At 37.6% G+C, this 20,258-nt stretch overlaps 1 long non-coding RNA gene across 1 annotated transcript; it reads right to left on the reverse strand.

Annotated features, from left to right (window-relative positions):
* Window positions 1-346: 346 nt before the first annotated feature.
* On the reverse strand, window positions 347-16,385 carry LOC150093984 (uncharacterized). The gene is made up of 3 exons (XR_016550325.1): window positions 16,328-16,385; window positions 11,544-11,622; window positions 347-372 (listed from the first exon to the last, which is right to left on the reverse strand). It is a non-coding gene; the product is annotated as an uncharacterized LOC150093984 (long non-coding RNA).
* Between the last annotated feature and the right edge of the window lie 3,873 nt (window positions 16,386-20,258).

The raw sequence follows: 20,258 nt of genomic DNA on the forward strand, positions 1-20,258 counted from the left end.
GAACTTGAATAGTTGATGTTGTTACAACAGGTTTTCTCTGAGGACTTGGTTCTGAATTTGGACATGCAGTTGTGTTTTCTTCTTTGTTTGGATATTTATTATATAGATCGGAATTTATTGGTGGTGGCTGTGGCAGATAGTTTTGCAAATAGTGTTTTTCCAAATAATTCATCTTTGAAGTAGGAACTTTTATACCTTCTTTGTAAAGCAGATCATTGGTTTTCATTTCTGAAGGTTGGACAATTGGTCTTTGCTGAAGACGTGGGTCAAGAAAACCGGCACGCGATGTAGTTTCATAACTATCATATACTGATTTTAGTTGTGGGAGGTCAATTTCAGGTTGATGTCCAGGAAAAACATGGGGTCTTTTGTCTGTAAATCATTCAAAAACAAAAGTATATGTAAAGCATTTTATGTGCGATATTCATTTCACATATGTATAATTATATACAATATTTATATTTCATAATATACCTGTGTATAATACCAATGACAGTCAAGATATTTGGTTAAGAATCATCTGTGTGGAGCAAACTCAGGCAGCATTCTGTTCTTCACCACTGTATTGAAGTAAGTTAATTTATGTTGAAAAATATTTTCTAAATTTTTAAAGATTAGGCAACATTATTAGAATCTGAATGGAAACCATCTTATGTTGCAAAATACTCTCGCTGTGCATTTAAAGATGTCATTACATTAATTCTTATAGGTGAGGTGATAGTTGGATGTTTTACTAGGTAGCAGCGGGAAAAAAAAAAAAAAAAAAAAAGATAAATTTTCATTATTATTTATGTTTATTGTTTGAGTTTTTACTTTAAATTATGGAGAATCTAATCTAGATACAATGTATAGTCTGTGGATAGTTAGCATTTGGGGAATTTGTACTTAAACATAATATTTCAGTATAGTTTGTAGTATTCTTTGTGCAGTGTTTAAATAATGGTGGCATCTGCAACTTCGTTTGCCAATGGCTTATCACCAAGTCTGTCCCCATTTAAGGACTACATTTTGCACACCATATTATGGGATTTTGTGGTAAGTGGTGTTTGCAGCATGTACGCATCCCAGCAATTAGAAATGTGGTAGGTGAGAGATCGGGGAGTGCATGTCTGCAGAAAATGTAGAAAATGAGAACTTTGTGATTTATAAATGAGCAAAATGGACCTTGGTAGCATTATATCAGAAACAGGTGAATATCGACTGAGAGAGATGAGTAATGTGATCAAGGGTGAGGAAAACATGAATGAAAATATAAAAGTACAGAGTTTAGTAGGTTTGAAACATCGTGAAATTTTTGAAGATCATGTTGATTGAGAGGATGAATGGTGAGCAAGAGTAGGTAGATTGCAGAGAGAGAGAGAGAGAGAGAGAGAGATAGATGCACAGAAGAAGTAGAATGTATCAGGAATGAGTTGAGAAGCATGAAAGAAGAGATTAAGTGACTGGAAACAATGAATGCAAAGTGAATCAGAATAGAAGTGAGAGAGAGAGTTATGAGAATGATAGAAGGGAAGAGAATAGGAGAACCAGTGTAAGAGAGGGAATGAGAGAAAGTTAAGACAGTGAAGGAACTAGGGATGGAGAGATGACAGGACAGTAAGGTATGTGAGGGAAAAACAAAAAAAGTGAGGCATCTAGAGAGGATGTTGTTCTCCAAACAAGTCAGTGTGTCGATGTAAGGAAACTAGAATTATCAGGGTGGGTGGTAGCAGGGATGGCCGATTGTGGAAATAGTCTCTTGGGAGAAAGGGAAATATATTGTATATTGCTGAATTCAGTGGAGTTTGGAATGGATAATGATAAGTATAGAAACAATGGTAATGCCAAGAGTATCCAGAATGAAGGAGATGAATTGATGGTGCTGATAGCATCAGCCTGTCCAAAGATTATTGGTATCTGAGATGTGTTTAACGGAAGATGATATACTGACAGGAATAGAAGTAGCAGGGTATAGCATTTTTCAACAGGATAGGAAGGGCAAACACAGTGGTGGAGTACTACTTACAATACAAAATGAGTTATATCCTCTCAGAGTGGAGATTTGGAGGGCAATGGCACTAATAGTTTTGAAAGCATATGGTGCTAGATAGAGGTGGTCAGGACAGGACAGGATACTTAGTGGAATGTTGCTATAAATCAGGGAGCATAGAGAATGAAGAGCGGGTGATGTTTAAGCAGTTGAGCTTGGTGAGTGAAAAAAGAATGGTTGTTATGGGAGATTATAAATACAGCAGTATAAATTGAAAAGAGGAAACTGAATGTAGTAGTAAGGGAATGAATTGAAATTCTTGAGGGACAAATGTCTAAGCAACATGTAGTAGAAGAAACATGAGGGTCAGAAGTTTTAGACTTGTTCATAGCATCAGAAGTTCTGATTATAAATGAGATAGCATCTCTACTCTGTTTGGAGAAAATGACTATGTGGTTTTGACTTGGAAGATGAATAGACATTCATGAGTATCAGTGGAATTATAAAGTAGGCGATTATAATAGTCTTAGATTATAATAGGCTTAGGAACATCCATGGGGAAGTTCCATGGATGGAGGAATTGAAAGGGCAGGATATCATCAGTACTTGGGAACTTGTCAAGGAATATTTATTAGCAGCAGTAGCAAGTTCTATACCATGACTGAAGAAGAGAACACAATTGGTGTAAAGTGGATGACAAACAACAAACGGGCACTGCAGGTAAAAAAAGAGGTTATGGAAGAGATATAAGGAGAGTGGATGCATGAAGAATATAAGACTCAGGCCTGAAGAGTGACTAGTATGGTAAGGAAGGCAAAACTGGAATGTAAGAAGAGATTGGCCCTGAGATCCAAATAGTCTCTTGGGAGAAAGGGGAATATATTGTATATTGCTGAATTCAGTGAGAAAGAAAATCCTAAGGAATTCATGTTATGTGGCTAGTAGGAGGAGAAATAATTGTGGAAGAATGACATTGGATCAAAATGGGATACAGTCCCACAGGCTCAGTACTGGGATCTGTACTGATTGATTGATCTCACTATCCCTTTAGGATGGTTAGAGTCCCCTAATGAAGGGTTCACGATGAAATTAATGCAGCCAGTTCGTCACTCCTTGCTAGTATTCATGACTGCAATCCATGTGTGTGTTCACACGGCCAGTTTTCCTGCTTGCAGGAGGAAAAACCCCAGATAAACTGGGGAGAAAAACATCGGCTGTCCAAGCCCAAGGCCAACTAACTTGGCTATGGCTGAGTAAGATCCTTAATCTCCTCACGTCGTCGACGGGGATCAAACCTAGGACATTCCTTCCCCAGGCATGTGGTTGCGAAGTGCAAAGCCACTAGGCTAACTGTGGAGACTCTAGGATCTGTGTTGTTTAACCTTTATATCAATGATATTATCAGTGGATTGCAGATGGATATTCAGTTGTTTGCAGATGTTGTTTGCTGGGAAGGGTTTTAGTAATAGTGTAGATGTGGTAGCCCTGCAAGAGGATTTGAATAAATTGGACAGATGAGCAAATGAATGGGGGGTTTCGGTTTAATTCAACTGAATGTAAAGTCTTGAAGTTTGTGATATATATCGATAGGAGGCTGTATACTCTGTTGGAGGAAGTTGGGGAGGCAAGGGATCTGGAGGCAATGATTGACAGAAACCTGAAATTCAGAGAACATATTGCAAAAGTAGTGAAGGTAGCCGACAGGATTGCTGCAATACTGAGAAGGATGCTGACCTACAGAGATAAGAGTTTTCATTCCATTCTGTAAAGCCCTGATCAGCCCACATCTGGACTATTTTGCTCAAATTTAGCCCCAGTATTTGAAGGGAATAAATGAATTGTGGAAAAGTTGCAGAGGTGGAAATAAAGGTGTTATGAGGATAGGCTGAGGTAAAATGTGGACTGCAGAGTTTGGTAGATAGAAGGAGAGGTGATATGATTGAGATCTCTAAACTGTTAAGAGGTAGTTACAGGGTTGATGCTGGTGAGTCCTTTCATTTGGTGGAAGGAGTGAGGACAAGGGGACATCTCTGGAAGCGATGAAAGGATGTTGTGAAGAAGAGGGTGAGGAGCGGTTTCTTTGCATGGAGGGTGGTTGAACCATCGAGTGTATTGTCTGATAAAGTGGCGAGAGCACAAATGATTAATAGGTTGAAGGAGTTGTATGATAGATTTTGTGTTTTCTAGGGTGGACCTCCCATGATGAGTCTTGTGACTCCACGGAAGCCTGAATAATAAAAATAAAAACCAACTTTGTTATGCATTGTACTTTTCATATAGTTTGCCCACAGTTTGTAGATCTCTGCTTGGCGACTTGCCAAGAATAGTCGATTCATGCTGAAGGGGAGAAAGAAATGAAGGACGTACGAATTGGTCGCCAACACGTGAAATCACGTGCTTTATAGGTAAAATTTTCCAATTGTTATACAAGCAACATAGTTAACTACAATAATAATAAAAGAGAAGTTAATTTTCCGACATGTAATAATAAACAACTCATCCCACAATACGGACTGATTACCCTATTATTGGAATGGATTCTCCTCCTGCTGGCATGCACAGAAGTGTCGAAGGATCTGAATCTGTGGGCGTACTATACATACATCCTTGGTTGATATATACGCTGTACTTTTATGACTTAATCATTTTAAAAAAGGAAGGTGGGAGAAATAAGAATACCCTCCAAACTATTTAAAATGCTTGTAACATGATGCAGCATGCAAGAGATATAATTCATATTATAATTCTAGCATGATAGTTATGCTATAAAATTTGAACAAGATACATTCAATGTATTCCCAATACATGAGTAAAATATTACTAACTTTGCTCTTGTATTAATCATTCAAAATATAATTTTACTAGGCTCTTAATATACTGTTATTACAATGAAAACATTAATGATATAATAACATAATGTTCTAATGTGCATTGCATTATGGGATATTAAGGCAATTCATGTGAAGTCAGTAGCCTCTATATATGAGTTGCCCAATCATGAAATTACTTCATGCACAAACTTGGATAAAGGATGAAACCAAGAATATAATTTCTTGGCATCTTTTATTTATAGTATATAATGTTCTGTTATAACAATTATTATTATTTTCCTGACCTCCATGGAGTCACAAGACTCACTGTGAGATGTCAACACAAAGTCTATCATACCACTCCTTAAAATCATCCATTGTCTGCATGTTCACCACCCTCTCAAGGAAATATATGCTCTCTATGCTCCTACTACTCTCCATGCCAAATACTTAATGTCTTATCCTCTTATTCATCACCTTCTTTTGCAACTTCCGTGTATGGCAACTTGTCCTTGCTTCTCTCCCTTGTTTCACCATATGAAAAATCTCCTCAGTGTTAATACGATAATAAACCTTCAACAGCTTAAATGTCTCAATCATATTCCCCTTTGCCTTCTATACACCAAACTCTGTCGTCCACATGCCCTCAATCTGTCCTCATAATCAATGTGGTACAGTCCTGATATCCTTTTTGTTATCCATCTGTAATTAGTCTGTAATTTGATTGGTTGTGAAGACATCTCAGAGAATTGTGGCAATGTTGAAGGGAATGTTGACAACAAGAAATAAAAGTGTGCTGGTCCCATTGTATACAGCTCTGATCAGACCACATCTGGATTTCTGTGTTCAGATCTGGTCACTGGGATTTGAAAGAGATGAAGTAGAGGTAGAGAGTTTATCACTGGGACTTGAAAGAGATGAAGTAGAGGTAGAGAGTTTATCACTGGGATTTGAAAGAGATGAAGTAGAGGTAAAGAGTTTATCTCTCTCTACCTCTACTTCATCTCTTTCAAATCCCAGTGACCAGATCTGAACACAGAAATCCAGATGTGGTCTGATCAGAGTTTTATACAATGGGACCAGCACACTTTTATTTCTTGTTGTCAACGTTCCCTTCAACATTGCCACAATTCTCTGAGATGTCTTCACAACCAATCAAATTACAGACTAATTAGTATCTCTGGAGTGGTGGTTAAAGTATCGAAAAAGTTGGTTAAAAGTAAAATTCAGAAATGGGTGGATAGGAATATGATACTCTATAGGGGGTAGCATGACTGTAAAAGGTAGGTCCTGTTTCAGTAATTTATTCACAATTTATAAAAGAGTGGAGGCTTTGGAAGGCAGTGAGACAAATGATTCTGAGAGCATATGGTGTGAGGTAGTGGTGGGCAAGACAGGATATTTAGTGAGGTGTTGCTACAGAGCCAGGAGCACAGAGGATGGGGACCAGGAGATGTTCAGACAGTTAAGTTTGGCAAGTGCAAGAAGAATGATTGTTATGGGAGATTTTAACTACAGTAGTATAAATTGGAGAGAGGAAGATGTATGTAGCAATAGGGGAATGGAATTTCTAGAATTCTTGAGGGACAAATGTCTTAGGCAACATGTAACAGAGGGAACTAGAGGTTCAAGAGTTTTGGATTTGGTTATAGTATCAGAAGAGTTGATAATAACTGAGATGACATCTCTCTCACCAGTTGGAGAGAGAGAGAGAGAGAGAGAGTGACCATATGGTTTTGACTTGGAAGATGAATAGACATGCGGGAGTATCAAAGAGATGGGAACTTATGTGGAATTATAAAGCAGGTGATTATAATAGTCTTAGACGTCAACTTTGGGAAGTTTCATGGAGGGAGGAATTGGAAGGCCGGGATATCATTAGTGCGTGGGAAATTGTGAAAGAATATTTGTTATCAGCAATGGTAAGTTGTATACCACGAGTGAAGAAGAGGACACAATTTGGAGTAAAGTGGATGACAAACAATATTAAACAGAAATTGCATGCGAAAAAGAGGCTATGGAAGAGATATAAGGAGACAGGTGAAGAAAAGATGCATGAAGAATATAAGACACAGGCCAGAAGAGTGACTAGTGTGGTAAGGAAAGCGAAACTGGAATATGAGAGGAGTTGGCCCTAAGAGCCAAAGAAAATCCCAGGGAATTTTTTTAGCTATGTGGCCAGTAGGAGGTGAAATGACTGTTGAAGAATGATATTGTGGGATAAAAATGGGAATAGAGTGACTGATGCAGAGGACATAGTGGAATTGTTCAATGAACACTTTATTGGAGTATTTCATCCTAGAGGAGTCGGTTTTAATGCTAGAGGGATAGGGCAGGTTCGAGGTTTAGAGGTACAGGAGGAGAGTGTGTTTCAGATACCGAGTACTCTGGATTTCAGTAAAGCTTTGGGACTGGATGGTATTTCACCACGAGTTTTGAGAAAATGTGCTAGGGAACTGACAGTGCCTTTAACCTGGCTTTTCATTGAAAGTCTGGCTGTGGGAAAGGTGCCCAGGGAATGGAAGGAAGGTAAGATAGTGCCATTGCATAAGGGTGGTAACAGACTGGAAGTGTCTAATTATAGGACAGTTTGTGTGTCATCAGTAGTTGTTAAGATCTTGGAGAAAGTAGAGACGGATTGTATACAGCATTGGGCAGATGAGGGTAATGTTATCTGTGAGAGTCAACATGGATTTGTGAAAGGGCGCTCTTGTTTTAGCAATATGCTAGCCTTTTATAATAAAGTTACAAGAACATTAGATGAGGGAAAGGCATATACTTCAATTTTCTTAGACTTAGCGAAGGCATTTGACAGGGTGCCACATGATAAGCTGATATTTAAGTTGCACCACATGGGTCTGGATGCCAGATTGGTCAACTGGATTCAGGATTGGCTGTCTGATAGGTATCAGAGAGTTGTGTATGGTGGAGCAGTTTCAAGGAGGCAGATGGTTACAAGTGGGGTCCCACAAGGCTCAGTACTAGGACCTATATTGTTTAACCTTTATATCAATGACATTGCCAGTTGTTTGCAGATGATCCGAAGCTGGGAAGGATTATTAGTAATAGTGCAGATGTGGTAGCCCTGCAAGAGGATTTGAATAAGCTAGATAGATGGGCGAATGAATGGGGGTGTCAGTTTAATGCAGCAAAATGTAAGGTCTTGAGGTTTGGGAAACATCAATGGGATGCTGCATACTCTATGGGAGGAGTTATACTGGAGGAAGTAGGGGAGACAAGAGATCTAGGGTTGATGATTGATAGAAACCTGAAATTTAGGGGACATATTGAAAGGTGGTGAAGGTAACACAGAGGATTGCTGCAATTATGAGAAGGACACTGACCTGCAGAGATAAAAGGATTATCATTCCATTGTATAAGTCTCTGATCAGAGCACGCTTAGACTATTGTTCTCAGATTTGGTCCCCAGGATTTGAACGGGATAAATTAACTGTCGAAAGGATACAAAGACGGATGACAAAGATGGTTTCAGGACTGTACAAGGATAGTTATGAGGATCGGCTGAGGGAATGTGGACTGCAGAGTTTGGTGGATAGAAGAAGGAGAGGTGATATGATTGAGACTTTTAAACTGTTGAGAGGTGGTTACAGGGTTGACACTGGGGAGTTCTTTCGCTTGGTTGAACAGCGGGAAGGAGTGATGACAAGAGGCCATCCCTGGAAGTTACGAAAGGAAACTGTGAGCAAGAGGGTGAGGAGTGGTTTCTTTGCATGGAGGGTGGTTGAACCATGGAATGCATTTCCTGATAGAGTGGTGAGAGCGAGAATGGTCAATGAGTTTAAGGAGTGGTATGATTTTGTGTTTCTTAGGAGGGGGGGGACCTCCCCTCGATGAGTCTTGACAGACTTTATGTTCTTAGGAAGGACCTCCCACGATGAGTCTTTTTGACTCCATGAAGGTCTGAATAATAATAATAATAATAATAGGGTGAACAGCAGAATTTTATAAAAGAAATGGCTACACCATGATATTGCTGGACTTTGCAAAGGCATTTAACAAAATACCACATGAAAAATCATTACATAAGATGGAGAAAATGGCAATGGATATGAGGTTTATGGTATGGATAGGGGAGGGTGGCTGATAGACATTAGAGGGTAGTGTATGTTAGAGTGGAATCAAGGCAAATGAGGGTGACTAGTGGAGTACCCCAGGGCTCTGAATTAAGACCACTACTCTTTAATTCTATAGAAGAAGATTTGAAAGGGATAATCAGTTGTTTGCTGATGATGCAAAACTAGGGAGGGCAATAGTTGATAAAGATGATGTAGATATCTTACAGGATGATTTAAATAAATTGGCAGTGTGGGCAAAGGGCAATGGTTGTCAATTCGGTGTTGTAAAATGTAAGGTAATGCACTTCAGGATGAAAAGATTACATACTTCATATCATATTGTTGGTACTAGTTTATAGGAAGTTGACAAGTCTAGGGATTTCGGGGTAATGGTGGATAGAGATTTGAAATTCAGAGGAATTTCAGGAGTTGGCAAAATAGCTCAGAGAATTATTTTGGATACTGAAGAACAACATGGACAAGTAAAAATAGGGAGATTAAGGCTATGATTTGGCCACATCTTGAGTACTGTGCAGAGATTTGGTCACCTGCATTTCTTGAGGATCAGAAGGTGTGGAGAGAATTCAGGGACGAGTGACCAAGCTGGTGACTAATCTGTGAAATGTTCCCTATGAGGATAGATTGAGTGTGTGTGGGTTGCCAAGTTTAGCTGACAGGCAGAGGAGAAGGAATATGATAGGAACTTATAAGTTACTAAAGGGATTCTATATGACTGGCACAAAAGAAATATTTCCATATATGTAAGTAGGGGGAAAGGGAAATCAAGGGATCAATACAGTACCTATCATACAAGGAGGTGTATGATAGACACTGTGTTAATGGATAGAGTGGGTGTCCTATGATGGACTTTTGACTCCATGGAGTCAAAAGTCCATAAAAATAATAATAATAGTAATAATAATAACTTTTAAAATGTGTCCTTAGAACTTCAAATCTCTATCCCCAATCAGCCCAAGATCCTTGGTTCCTCTACTTTTTCCAGTATAATACGTGAGTATGAAACATTAAAACATGGCAGCTATGGATCCCAAATTTTAAAACCCTTACATTTAATTGCATTAAACTGACTGGCCTTTATAAATAATATTATGTCTGATTTAATGTATAATAATAATAATAATAATAATGCATTATTATATATCATTATATAAGTTTCTGCATTATGTCCTTTTTTTTTTTCTTTTTTTTTTTTTTTTTTTCTTTTCAGGTGCTTTCATGAATGTTATTCCACTGAAACTGTCATTGCCATTCTTCCACTTTCTCTAATGATGTAAGAACACAAGCAGCCTCTTCTCAGCATTAATTCTAAGCTTATTTGAACCAACTTCTCATCTTATTTCATTCCATCTACTTCTGGTCTTTGGAATAGCCTTCCACATACAGTTTTTCCCCAATGAATCAACCCCCAGCTTTTCAAAAAAACATGTTAACAGATTCTTTCTTCCTTCCCTAACCACTTGCCCACACATGGCACTGTTGTGTTATATATAGGTTTTATGAATTCTTGTGTGTGGTTGATGTATATATAAAAAAATAATAATACTCTTTAAAAAAAACACTGAAAGTATATAAACTATTAAGTGTTCTACTGTACAATACTGCACATGTAACCTGAAATCAGCATCACTTTAGTCACGTTTTGTTTAATAACTTCTAATTTTAATAAATAGCTATAGTGTTTATAAGCTGATTCTCTCATTGGTTTTTGCAGTTCTATTAGTCTCTCTCTCTCTCTCTCTCTTAGGCATTATATCACATAAACTCCAAAAATGAATGCTGTGGTCCAATTACAGTGGTCTGGGGGTGATTTACAGTATGTATCACTATAACTAGAGACTTTGTTTCTCTCAAGTGAAATTAGAAAAGGATTATTAGAAATGACATATATTAGATGTACATTTCTAATGTATATTAGAAAGGAGCAAAGTGGTTACATCTTGATCGTCAAATCTCAGTGTCTTCATATGTTTGTATAAAATTTACTTAAGTATATGAATAATTTTTTAATTTAGCAAATGGAATATTAAGCATACACTTACCATATATCATAGCTCCATATTTGATGTAGTTTGGATTAGCAAAAGAAGAATTATAGGTCGTCATATACGTATGCTCATACTGCAGGGAAAAAAAAAATTTTCAAATGAAAATAATAAATTTAGTTTAATCCTTTATCCAAGTGTGAGTAAACAAAAGTATATAAACTATTAAGTGTTCTACTGTACAATACTGCACATGTAACCTGAAATCAGCATCACTTTAGTCACGTTTTGTTTAATAACTTCTAATTTTAATAAATAGCTATGGTGTTTATAAGCTGATTCTCTCATTGGTTTTTGCAGTTCTATTAGTTTCTCTCTCTCTCTCTCTTAGGCATTATATCACATAAACTCCAAAAATGAATGCTGTGGTCCAATTACAGTGGTCTGGGGGTGATTTACAGTATGTATCACTATAACTAGAGACTTTGTTTCTCTCAAGTGAAATTAGAAAAGGATTATTAGAAATGACATATATTAGATGTACATTTCTAATGTATATTAGAAAGGAGCAAAGTGTTACATCTTGATCGTCAAATCTCAGTGTCTTCATATGTTTGTATAAAATTTACTTAAGTATATGAATAATTTTTTAATTTAGCAAATGGAATATTAAGCATACACTTACCATATATCATAGCTCCATATTTGATGTAGTTTGGATTAGCAAAAGAAGAATTATAGGTCGTCATATACGTATGCTCATACTGCAGGGAAAAAAAAAATTTTCAAATGAAAATAATAAATTTAGTTTAATCCTTTATCCAAGTGTGAGTAAACAAAGTTTGTGCCTGAAAATATCTTCAGCGCAAATATACTACCTATTATATACTAATAGGCGCAAATATACTACTACCTACTAACGCTAATATACTACCTTACCTCAGTCCTGAAGATATTTTTAGGCGCAGACTTTGTTTGCTCACACTTGGATAAAGGATTAAACTAAATTTATTATAGTCTAACCAAGTGAAAAATAAACTTTCAACATCTTTCTCTAAATCCAGAGTTATTTAATAATAAGGTGGCACACCTTTTGGCAACTCCTATAGGTAAGGATGACCTCTCCTATTGCTTCTGCCTTAGTATCTCCACTCTGGGCCTGGCTCCCACTGATAAGACCTCAATAAAGGTGGAAACTGGTATGGGTATTGGCCCTTCCCTTAATGCATAGCAGTATACATATCCGCAAGGAGATGTGCTGTGAATTATGGGAGATATTGAGACAAGGAGTTGAGAGCTTGATCCACCTTTGCTGCGAGTTGCCCGGTGTTGTACTACCTTACCTCAGTCCTGAAGATATTTTCAAGTGCAAACTTTGTTTGCTCACACTTGGATAAAAGATTAAACTAAATTTATTATAGTCTAACCAAGTGAAAAATAAACTTTCAACATCTATTTCAAATGAAAGAAATGTGTTTTGAAAGTACTGTAATGATGTACTTACAGCTTCACTAAAATTCCTGTATAAATTTTGTAAAATATATAAGACAAATGCAAATGATGACTCCTGGAAATTGCTAAGGAGTTCTCATTGACAATCAAAGAAAAACTAATACTTTCATGCAAAATATCCATATGTTGTTAACAGGTTTGGAGTCAAACAGACTCACTGTAGGCTCATTAGATCACTATGCCTTTTAACTGCCTTACTGTTTTTGCACTCACTACACATGTTCTCTAGCAATGCATTTTTATTCACCTACTGTCTCCAAACAAAACACATTATGTGACACCTCCAAGGAGTCTGGGGACTCATTGCGGTAGGGCACACCACTCCACTACACAACTCACTGTCTCTCCTGATCCTCCAACCACATAATGCCATCTCTCACTCTTTCTTGTTCTGCCTTTACTCACACTCTGTGGGTAATCTCTTCTGCAGTGATCCAATTCAAACTCATGTCTTAATTGTATCTCTCCTACCTATTAGTCTCTGCAGATGATATTCCTTCGATCAGTTCTCATACTCAACATTCCAGAAACCCAGCACTATCCTACTTGCTCTTCTTTTGATCCTTTTCAAAATTGCTTTGTTGCCTAACAAACACATAGTGAACATTTGCACATATTACTCCAAACATAGTTTGAATAAACCCTTTTGCAGTGGAATTGAATTACTTATTTCTAGCTGCCATTGTTCTCCTCTTTATCACATAATCCATTGTATGGTTCTCATAGTATCTTCCTAATTTTTAGGTTCTTGTTCACCATCACCTTCAGGGTCTCTTATAGCTTATACTTCCTGCAGCATTTTCCCACTAGATAATTACAGAGCATTTCATCCATACCATTCAAATTGCAAACCTTACACAGTGCTTCACTGAAGTGGCTAGCCCACATATCTACCCACATAGTTTATTGAAATCCTTCTGGTAAGCTACATCAATTTCACTTCTAATAGCTCTCCTCAACTTTGCAAGTAAGTTCATATCCTTAGTATACTGATTAACACGTTCGCTGCCACGCTACTTTGGCATGGTCTGTTCCCCTACGCCGAGCAGTTTTCCTTCTTCAAGGTCAGTACGATAATCTCGTTACCGGAGGTAAACGTCCTACGAGTATACTCGTAGTTGGCTTGTACGGAGCATATACGGTCTATGAGAATACACAGTTTTGATGCTAGCCCCACAAGCCAAGCATTTTGGCTTCTTCAAGGTCACTACAATAATCTCGTTCCCGGCGGTAAGCGTCCTACGAGTATACTCGTAGCTGGCTTGTGAAGCAGGTTCACCTACTACGAGTATACTCGTAGTTGGCAGCGAACGTGTTAAGCAATAATGGTCCTAAAAACAGAATCCTGGAGAGACACTAGTTACTTTTTCTCCTTTGTGGAATTGAATTACTTATTTCTAGCTGCCATTGTTCTCCTCTTTATCACATAATCCATTGTATGGTTCTCATAGTATCTTCCTAATTTTTAGGTTCGTGTTCACCATCACCTTCAGTTATGAAGGTGATGGTGAACAAGAACAAGATGGTGAATTTTTCTCCTTTGGGCCACTGCTCTTCCAAATCCAACTTGCAAATCTGTTATCGAAATCATGTTGTGTGGCATTCTGTCAGAGGCCTTTACATAATCTGGATGTATCATTCTATATGCAACCCTCTTGTCAAGAATATGTCATTCTTTTGCAGTCAGTTGTTGTAATCTAAATACCAGGCATGTTCAAAAAAAGACCAAACTTTTTAAATAGTGTTCCAACCAACACAAAGAGCACATTGTGGCTACTGAGATAACCTAGTGGCAGGTTTTGACAACAAACTGCCATTTGCCGCATTCTGCCATGAGCATTAGTTGTTGAGTTGCATCCACTGAAATGAGCATGTGCACAAGCTGTTTGTTGGATCAGTGACAAATTGACAATGAAAGAGCTTGAAGAACAACGTGTATGCATGTATGAAATTTTGCTGCAAACTTGGTAAACATTTTACAAAGACATTTCAGTTGCTTAACCAAGCATACGGGGAGGACTGTATGAGCCAAATGTAGTGCTATGAGTGGTTTAAGCATTTTAAAAAGGGCAGAACGTTGGTCGGTGAAGATCCCAGGCCTGGACGACCTTCCACATCAACACACGGTGACCATGTTGAGAGAGCTCGTGCTGTGATTCATGGAAATCGTTGTTTAACTGTCCAAGAAGTTGCTGACGAAGTGGGCATCAGCATAGGATCTTACCATCAAATTTTTACTGAAAAACTTCAGATGCATCATGTCAGTGCAAAATTCGTGCCACATTTGTTGACTGATGATCAGAAAGAGAGCCGTTTTCAAATCGGTCATCAGACATCTGTTATACCCCATTCACCCTATTCTCCGGACTTAGTCCCAGCAGACTGACTTTTTTCCTGTTTCCCAAACATAAAACCACTTTGAAAGGACGTCATTTCCAAACCATAGAGGAGATTCAGGAAAATGCGATAAGAGAACTGCATGCCATCACAGAAAGTGCATTCCAACAATGGAAGAAACATTGGGAACAGCATATTGCCAGTAGAGGGGACTACTTTGAAGGCAACAGTGCTTAAAATTGTAAAATGATCAATAAAGTCTTTATAGCAAAAGTCTTTTTTTGAACATGTCTTGTAAATTTTTGATATGTGACTCATCCCATCTCCTGCTTACCAAATCTACACTGATCCCACAAAGATAATTTTGCTGTAATCAGTTTATGGATCTAGCTAACTCTTCCTAATTTTTCTAACAACACATCAGATTAACTGATATGCTTGTCTCACAGCCTAATTGCTTTGCTGTAATTCAGAACAATCCAACACAACAAACCTCTCTAACACACCTTAACCACCACTCCAGATGTACAGGATTCTGTATATAACTTGCTGATAATTTGAATCCTCAATCTTTACACCTTTCTTTCACAGTGAGTAAGTATGTAATTTATTAAAACACTGAAAATATAATACAAATAGATTCAGCAAGTATTTAGAACAATACAAGCAATAATAATAATAATAATAATGGCTTAGCATGCCATACCCACAGGTGTAGGTGTGAAAAATGTATGATGAATGTCTCTTACCAGAGTGCATAACTCCAACTATGAAATTCGGAGATTGCGGCATGATATGGTCCTGCTTTTCCTGGTTTGGCCTCAGACCTCTGTTTGTGGTGCCATGAACATAGAATTCTGAGAGGCATCTGAACTTTTTGTACTATGCAATGCTTCTTATTTTATGGCATTTCTACAGAACTGACCATTGTCTCTTTGAGCAAGATAATGCACTGGGTCAGGGCCACGCCAACCCGAGGGTGCAAGGGGTACACCGCACCTGGGCAGCATTTTATGTAGCAATATCTAATTGGATTATACAATGCAGTATTATGGGCGGCCAATAAAAGTTTGTACCTGGGCAGCAAATACCCTTGGCGTGCCCCTGCACTGGGTCATAAGGATGCTGCTGTAACTGCATGGTTTATGGACATGTGGACTGCCACACTTGACTGGCCTCCAATGATCTCAACCCTATTGAACATCTGTAAGATTAACCAGAGCATCAGGTGAGGTTAAGGGACTTTTGTCACACCACAGTCCAGAATCTTATTGCATGCTTACAGGAAGAATGGTCGAAAATTCTCATTGAGTGCTATTGTATGCTTGTGGAAAGTATGTCCTGTCATCACAGTGGATGGAGGAAGGAGGTCCTACATCTTATTAAGGTGAGTACCATGACTGTTTGTTCCTCATACTATGGCGTTCGTTGACTTCTTTCCAAACATTTTGCATAAAAAAAAAAAAAAAAGCTCCAATATTGCAGTTAACCAATAATAATAATAATGAGGAGAATAGTTTAAACAATGCAACACAATTTTACTCTAGTATGAAATAGTACTTTTTTTTATAGCATCATAACCATTAGTAAAATAAAATTTGAGATCAAAATTTTACTTACTTGTGATAATGGCATATGACTTGTTGCCATATATTTGAGGTCAACTCTTTCATCTGACCAGTTACGTACCATAGTTATTGGTTTATAAGAATTTTTCTGCATCAAAAACAAATTGAAATGCTTATAAAACACTTTTTTTCTAGAGTATTAACTTGGTCTATTATTATTATTATTCACCCAAAAATGCAAAAATTTTAATCTTTACATTTGCAATAATTATAAACTACGTTTAATCATGATAGGACAAGGAAAGGAAGAGAAAAGGACATGCATATTTCTAAATTTTTTTATAATACCATGAAAATAGTCAATACTTTTATTCTTTCTTAATGGCTTAGTTCACTGAGTGGATAGTGCCTTTACTCTCCAAAAGGTCATGAATTCGAATCCCACCATGAACTTGGATGTTTGTGACCAACTGTCTTTGGGTCATATTGAAATTCATTGCTTGGTGTGAGTCTGCCACAACATGCTTATTTGGAGGACTGAAGGAGCTTGAAAAGTCAGACTATGTTTGGTCTATAGAGAATGGTTTTGGATATCTAACTAACTCTTAAGTTCACTCATGTACTAATGTATGTTAGTTGTAAAAACTTGAGGCTGAAATGCACTTAAAAAATGCTCTTAGTACTTTGATATATGGAGAGTGATCATTATCTGGAAATAAATAGGTATGGAAGTAGCAGTTTGAAAAATCTACATGAAAATGCCCCAGAAAGTAATGATATACTAATAGCAACCTAATATCCTTTAATTCATTGTTATATGATGATCAGCATTCATTATGGCAGCTGCTGTAATAATTTTATGTTGGTGTAAAAACTTAAACTAAATTAATTTTAATTATTATTATTTATATAGATACTCCATGTAATCAAAAGTCTCATCACGAGAGACCCATTCTATTCATTAACACAATACCTATCATACATCTCCTTAAACCTGTTCACTGTTGAGGTGCTCACAACCTCAACAGTGATCCCACAGAATTCTACCTTAGTAGAACCTTCTGTGGGACCATAGGCACAAATAAATCTCTGTCCAGTTTCCCATTCTGATATTTGCCCACATCACTCTCCTTGAGACTGGATGCTATTCAAGAAGATTAGCCTCATATTTAGGTTGAATACTATGTCTACTCCTTCTTTTCCTTGATTGTCATTGCCTGAATATGACATTTTGTATTTATTCTTCAGAAAGATCTCACCAGTTTTGTCTTTTTTTGTTTCAGTCACCCCAATTATTTCGATCTGGTACTTATCTAAATCCTCAGCTAGCTCCTTTTCTTTGCCATTCAGGCTTCTTATGTTGATAGTATTAATCGTGGACTCTGGTGATGTTGAGTTGGAATGTATTTCAGGATTTGTTCCAGTAGTGTTTCGCTGTTTGCCCTGGTTCCCTGGTGAAAACAACGGGGGCCTTGTTTAACCAGGCGACACCCTAGTGGGCATGAAATTCTATCATGTTGTACCATCATTTCATATTTTGGTTTTAACGAATAAGAATACGATTTGGTCGGCTGAATCCCAAATTACCAGCCCATCCTCTTTCGTTCAGTATCCAGGTAGATACGTAACAGGGTATCTACACAGATTTTGTCTCACCTGGTTGTCAAAAGGATAATGGGTGGTTGGTGAGAGTGCAGAGACAATTGACTTATACTGAGAGAGTGCAAATTGTAAAGCCTAGTAGATGAGACTAGATCAAGACATATAAGTTAGTAAGGAGTAATTGCCAGATTAATGTGGATGAGATTTTTTACAGAATTGGTGGAGACAGGGAAGAACAATAGGCTACCTCTGGAAGCTGTATAAGAATGTTGTGAGCAAGAGGGTAAGGAGTAGTTTTCAGCATGGAGAGTGGTGGGTGAATGGAATGCATTGCCTGAAAGTGTGGTGAGTGTAAAGACAGTGAATGCATTTAAGTCAAGGTATAATGAGCTGTGTGTGAGAGTGGGACCTCCTGTGATGTCTCTATACTCCATGGAGGCCTGATGATGATGATAATGTTGGCATTATTCAGTACAGTATGTGATTTTTAGAATTACAGGTCTAATCTAATGAAATTGTAAAAATCTCATACAGTACTGAATAATGCCAACATTATTATCATCATCAGGCCTCCATGGAGTATAGAGACATCATGGGAGGTCCCACTCTCACACACAGCTCATTATACCCTGACTTACTTGTGTTGAGGCTTAAGTGCTGCGAAGAAATGATGTTAGAGATTTAATGGAATATTAACAGCACTGAGAAAGGATTAAAACTAATTTCAACTTCCAATATTTCGTATCCATCACAGAGACATTTTCAGGGATTACAAAAACATTTTGTAACAACATACACACAAATACAATACAAAGTGAAACTAAAGTCCTGTCTAGGTGGTGTGCCCTCTATGGGCATTTGCAGGTGGCCTGGGATGTAAAGAGGGATCTCTGATAATTAAAGTTTCCCAAAATTTTGGGAAGTTTAATGCAACCATATTTGTTTAAATTAGGTTGATTCCTGAGTGCAGATGCATATTCCATTAAACCTCTACCATGACTTTGACTTAAATGCATTCACTGGCTCTACACTCAGCACACTTTCAGGCAATGCATCCAATCACCCACCATTCTCCATGCTGAAAACTATTCCTTACCCTGTCTCCACCAATTCTGTAAAAAATCTCATCCACATTAATCTGGCAATTACTCCTTACTAATATGTCTTGATCATGTCTCATCTACTAGGCTTTGCAATTTGCACTCTCTCAGTATAAGTCAATTGTCTCTGTACTCTCACCAACCACCCATTATCCTTTTGACAACCAGGTGAGACAAAATCTGTGCACAGTAATCCATATGTGGTTTGATCAAAGATTTGTCCAAATGTAATCATAACATATGATTAAACCATCAACCTAGATCTTTCATCTCTTCCACCTCTTTAAGATATCCCTCATAAATCTTATACCCTGCATCCCATCTTTGTTCCCAAATTTCAAAGCTTTACAGTTGTCTACATTAAATGGATATCCCCACACACTTGCCCATTCACTCAGTCTGTTCAAGTCCTCTTACAAGGCTACAACATCCATTCTACTATTTCTGGCTCTCCGTCCAACTTTGTATCATCTGCAGACAACTATATTATCATTCAAGTCCTTCGCAATGTCATTTATATACAAAATAAACACAATGGCTTCAAAACAATCCTGGGACACATAATTAGTGTGTTCACAGTCTTGTACAAATTTTTATTTTCTTTTAGTTAAAAAAATAAACTTATTTTTCCTGTGATAGATAGTTTTTGAACTTGTGTGAAAGTGTGATAGAAAAGTGAATGAGAACATTTTAACGTGCCTATGTGGGACCTTTGATATTTAACGGACAAATGATACCTTGTAGTCCAACGTGCGTAACTTGTTGGAAGTGTCATTTGCATCCATAGTGCTGAGCTGCCTTAAGAAAGACCTATGTTTAATTCTAGTCACTGACCAGAGGTATTTTTTCCAAGCCTTTCTTTAACCGGTAGCTGAGCTGGTCGATCCCTGGCATGGACAAACAGGTTTTTCTAGTCACTGACTAGAGGAACTTTTTCTATGCATTTCTTCAACCGATTCCTGAGTTAGTTGATCCCTGGCATGGACAAATGGGTTTTTCATCCTGTAAACAAGAAAATTGACAGCAGAACTCGCACTGTTTCAGACAAAATATAGTGTTAGGATTTCAGTTAGTTACATGACGTGTGGGCACTTGTCAGATCTCTTCATTGGATGCCATTTATAATTAGTGATAGTCTTGGCCAGTTATCTCTGATTAGCTACCAGTGGAGATTGAACTGTCCTCCCCCACCCTCACACTCCAAAGTTGGATACAGCTAAATGCCTCGCTTACTCCCTCTAGGGGAATAAAAGGCATTAGCAGATTTATAATACTGTGCAA

Source organism: Typopeltis vanoorti, chromosome 23 (genome assembly GCF_054136105.1).
Source record: "Typopeltis vanoorti isolate ZY-2024b chromosome 23, IOZ_Tvanoo_1.0, whole genome shotgun sequence".
NCBI lineage: Eukaryota > Metazoa > Arthropoda > Arachnida > Uropygi > Thelyphonidae > Typopeltis > Typopeltis vanoorti.